The following is a 5551-nucleotide window of genomic DNA, read 5'->3' on the forward strand; positions in this document are numbered from 1 at the left end:
TATATATATATATATATATGTATATATATATACTTATGTACTCACCTATATATATATATATAGGTGAGTACATAAGTATTCATCATAGCTGTCCGACGAACGGGAACGTGAAACTGAGTAATAGTTCAGTGATAATTTTGCAGCTTTAATAAGTATATAATTAATATATATATAACAGTAACCAAACTATATGTGCGTGTGTGTGTGCGTACCCTGTGAGCGTGCGTGTGTGTGTATTTGTGTGTGTGTGAGTGTGTGTGTATGGGTTGGCTGGGCTGATATGGTGGTTAGAAAAGTAGCCTTAGAATTTCAACTATTGATGAAAGACTTGAAAGAAAAGAATGATAACAATGAATCCAATGTCAGGTAGTCCGTTGTGGAAAGAAAATATCAAAACTTCAATCAGCAATAAACATAGCAATAACAAGGATGCTTTGACGCTCATCTCGTCTCAAGAGAACAAGTGATGTGAAAGTTTTGGAGTTAAACGTATGTGCGCGAAAGTATATCGCCAGAAATAGATGGCCTATTTAAATTTTATTCAAACATACGATGACCTTATTTGCACCTCTCCTTGTTGGCTTGTGTCTCAAATTACATACGATATTCTTTTCTGCTCTAGGCACAAGGCCCGGAATTTTTGGTGAGGGGGACAGTCGACTAGATCGATCCCAATACTCTAGACACAAGGCCCGAAATTGTTGAGGAGGGGCCAGTCAATCAGATCGACCCTAGTACGCAAGTGATATTTAATTTATCGACTCCAAAAGGATGAAAGGCAAAGTTGATCTCGGCGGAATTTGAACTCAGAACGTAAAGATAGATGAAATACCGTTAAGCATTTCGCCCTTCGTGCTAACATTCTGCCAGCTCGCCCCCTTAAATTACATACGATATTGCAATCGTAATTGCATGAACCATATAACAGTCGCCCTACTTAAGTGCGTAAACATATCAATTATATCCCATCAAATGGGTAAGATATAATGAATATGCTTTGGCACATGACTGCTAAATGTAGAATTAAGAATTTAGAACGGAGTGTAAGCTGAAAAGTTTAAAAAAAAAAACTAACAAAAAATATTAATAAGAAATTGTACAATTACAAACAGTCTATGCAGAACAAGCTCCGCCTCATGTTGTACTCCATTGCAAGTAGGATGTAAATCCGGTTCGTTGGGAGCTTTAATAAAATTTAAATAGTCAAAAGCGTTAATCATCGTCTCCTACCAGCTGTCTCCAGTGTAACTAATGATATTACAGAACTTAGAGGCTTAAACATCGTCTTACACAGTGACATCTAGTTGGTAGTTATGGTAAGTAGCAATCTCTGAATTGTTTGGTATTACGCTAGGTTTTTTAAAAGTTCTCCAGCACGCGCTGTTCTTGTATGTTTGGACATTCGAGCGTTAGCTATCAGTGGCGGGTGTAGTGAAGGCCATGCTACTGGGACTGAGACACAGATAGGTGGTCTTTGAATATGTAGAGTCAATCCTCATTTGAATTTCCAAGTGGTTAGAAATTAGAACGATATGACAAATAGTTTAGTCTGTTTTATGCAGAAATGGAACAAGAACAAAAAAATGCTGTTTGTGATTGGTCGATTTCCATTGTATTACATCATTGTACTACTGCTCAATAGTGATATCTTTTCTGAGGAATATCTTTTATGTGGAAGGAGTAAGTTTACTATTGCCAGCCCTCATTGCAACAGAGTTTTTGTGAGGAATAAGCATGCACTGAAGTTTCGACACCTGCAGGAATTCCTTGATAGCAACAACAATTTGTGCGATGCATTTTCCGATTAGTCATGTGCAAAAGAAGGGCGCTTGAGATCACTTGTGCATGGCAGTTAATATAACATCTACATTTGCATTACGTAGTTTTAGCGAAGTCATGAGCGTCAGTTTTACAGATATGGATATCGATAAGAGTTCTTTGAAAATCCTTTTCCAGACGCTATTAATGTCAAAGCCAATGGATAATTTTTAAAGGTCTTTGGCTTGTGAGTGCTAGCAGGTGCTGCAAACTTTCGTTTGTAAACCGGAGGAGTTGAGAAGGAGAGAAGAACCTACTGAGGTGCATCTGGCGGTCAGGATAACCAGAATGTGTGTAGTTCCTCGGTTGTCCCAGTGAGGAACTTTCCTTTTTTGGGGAATTATTATTATTGCTTAATTGTATTGTTAATTGCTTTTGTTACTTTTTGTATACACGGCATTTTTCAACACCACACTTGTCCCTTGTATTGTATCAGCCCTTTTATTGTATCATTGCTTTGTGTTCGGCCCTTGTAGGTAATAAAGAAGCGATTATTATTATTATTATTATTATTATTATTATTATTATTATTATTATTATTATTATTATTGAGTGAGAGAGCAGTGCATGCCATCAAAGTGACAATGGGGTAAGATATACGAAGCCCATTATACCCATCATGACTACTCGACTGATAAGGGTACACCAGTCACATGCATCACAACCATATGTGCGCGACATGGTGATCTCATATCAAGATAAACAGCGCATGACCTTGCAGATGGGCCCAGTTAGAATTTTCTTCAGGTCGAGTAGCCCATCCCGCTCAAAAGGTCCCTGGATATTATTATTATTATTATTATTATTATTATTATTATTATTATTATTATTATTATTATTATTATTATTATTATTATTTACTTTTAATCTGCATGCTTGTTACAATCACTCGCCGAGACACACTTAGCGTCATAGGGCGAGTGAAGGATAAGAGTTGTAACAGTATGACTGAAAGCTTGGGGAGGGGAAGTGGCAGGGGTGGTAGCGAAATATCTTCATGTATTACAACAAAAACATTTAAACTGATAGGGTTTTTCTAAGGATGTGGGCAGTACTTTTCAGCACAATCTTTTGGATTTCTCTGAGACATGATTCAACTGAGATATTATCTAGATGTTTCTGACATCCATTTTTTTTATCATACCTTGGGCACCTACAATAACAGGAATAATTTTCGCTTTAAGAGGCCACATCTTTTGTATTTCAATTTCTATTTCCTTAATTTCTCAAATTCCTTTACAGATATACAGGGGTTGGACAAAATAATGGAAACACCTTAAAATTTTAAACAAATTTATTTTAATATAGGGTAGGACCGCCTTTGGCAGTAATTACAGCTGGAATTCTCTGAAGTCCATACCTCAGAGAATTCCAGCCGTAATTACTGCCAATGATTATGGTGGCCAGATAAGATTTTCAACTTCACTGGAATGTTCTCGTGCCATTGAGTAACAATTTAGCGGTGTGAGTGGTGCATTATAATCCTGAAAGATTGCGTTTCCCTCCGGAAATAGTTCCGCAACCATAGGATGAATTTGATCAGATAAAATGCTTAAATAGTCTTGACTATTAATTCTGCCATGAAGGGAAACCATTAGGCCGGCGGATTTCCAAGATATAGACCCCCAGATCATCGCAGATCCACCTCCATGTTTAACAGTTGGAAGAAGGCAGTCTGGGCCAAATGCTTCTTTTGGCTGTCTCCACTCGTATACTCGGTGGTCGGAAATAAGGTAAATGATGACTCGCCCGAAAATATAACATTCTTACCCTGCTCTAGGGACCAATTCTGTAGGTTTTTACTCCACTCTAAACGCTTTGCAACGTTTGTTTTTGAAATTAGTGGTTTTCTGATTGCAGTCCTCCCGTGAAATCCGACTTTGTGCAGCTCCCGGCGAACAGTTTTTGTGGAAACTGCATTGTGGAAACTGCATTGTGGAAGCTGCATTTATCTATTCTGCACTTCATACAGTTGGTCTTTAACGCTTGTTCCTGAGCTGCGCATATGAGTGCTTCTGTCTTTATCTTCAGGTCACTCCTACTCATCCACAGCCTTCGGTCCTCTGTATCTGTCTTGGCGTTCATATCTCTTGCAAACTGACCATACATTTTCTTTTCCTTCCTTGCTTTTTCTCTTTTTTTTTTGTTCATTACTTGTTTAAATTTTTCTTTAGTTATACAATTTTCGTATGTTTCAACAGTAGTTCCACGGCATTTTTTATATACTACCCTAAGCTGTTTTCTTCAGTTTCGATACAGTCCTGGCAAATGATGAAACTTCTCCCATCCTTTCTTCTTCTTCTTCTTCTTCTTCTTCTTCTTCTTCTTCTTCTTCTTCTTATTCTTCTTCTTCTTCTTCTTCTTCTTCTTCTTCTTCTTCTTCTTCTTCTTCTTCTTCTTCTTCTTCTTCTTCTTCTTCTTCTTCTTCTTCTTCTTCTATAACTATCGTATGCTGTATTATTTAGCAGGGATGTTGTCTTGAGGATTGGTAACAACAAGTCTCCTTAAATATCAAGAATGTTTCTTAGGATTCTTGTTGAATACAGGGTGGCTTTTTCTACTGGTGGAAATACGTATCTCATTTTCCAATTTCTTAGACAGCAGATGGAGTATTGAGTCAAGCGCATCAAACACCAGAGGAACAATTGTTAATTTTGTGTTCTTCAAACTCTTCATCTCTCTGGCTAAGTCCCTATAGTTATCATTTCTTCAATTTCGTTGATATCCACTCTGCTTTCAGATGTTATTGTAAAGTCTATGATTTTACTCTTTTTTTTTCTTCTCTACTATGATACTTAGTCTCTGAGTTTGAATAGCATGGTCAGTTTTTACAGAAAAATCTAATAAAACTTTTTATTGTCTTTCATCATCATATCTCATGTTCATATCACTTTTCTATTACTTTCTTAGTTTTATTTATAGAATATAAAAATATTTTATTTAGTAACTACCCCGTTACTGTTAGCAAAATCTAGTTTGAAAATCTTAACAACGTCACTAGTTACAGAACCATGACTAAACGTAAGCGGTGGGAAAGATAAAAAGAATTTCATCGTGGTTACATAAACGTTCCTTTTGTTTATTAACAAATTTTATCTTAAAGATAACTGTTAATTTCTTTTGTATTGCTATTATAATTTCATTCGTGTGAAATTTTTTCATGATTTTCTTATGCATGCTTATAGTATGTATGTATGTATGTATGTATGTATGTATGTATGTATGTATGTATGTATGTATGTATGTATGTATGTATGTATGCATGCATGTATGTATGTATGTATGTATGTACGTATTGCCTATGTATGTATGTATATGTATGTATGTATGTATGTATTGCCTATGTATGTATGTATGTATATGTATGTATGTATTGCCTATGTATGTATGTATGAATGAATATGTATATATATTAATTTCTTTTATATTCCTGTTATAATTTCATTCGTGTGAAATTTTTTCACGATTTTCTTATGTATGTATATAATATGTATGTATGTATGTATGTATGTATATATGTATGTATGAATGAATGAATGTATGTATTTATGAATATATATATATATGCACAATTAATAAGAGGAATGACCACTAAAATGGATTCCTATATGCTAAACATAGACCTCAAATCGCCTTATCACGATGAGTGTGTTCTCAAGAAAAAATCGCAGCAAACGCCAGAATGGAAAAATTTCTACCCTCATTATTTAATATATATATATATATATATATA

At 35.4% G+C, this 5551-nt stretch overlaps 1 protein-coding gene across 8 annotated transcripts in view; it reads left to right on the forward strand.

Moving 5' to 3' along the window:
- Positions 1-5551, forward strand: part of LOC128250767 (uncharacterized) — an 88364-nt gene that overhangs the window by 3404 nt on the left and 79409 nt on the right. The gene's annotated exons all lie outside the window — the stretch shown is intronic.

The sequence above is a fragment of the Octopus bimaculoides genome, chromosome 2, assembly GCF_001194135.2.
Source record: "Octopus bimaculoides isolate UCB-OBI-ISO-001 chromosome 2, ASM119413v2, whole genome shotgun sequence".
In the NCBI taxonomy this organism is placed as follows: domain Eukaryota; kingdom Metazoa; phylum Mollusca; class Cephalopoda; order Octopoda; family Octopodidae; genus Octopus; species Octopus bimaculoides.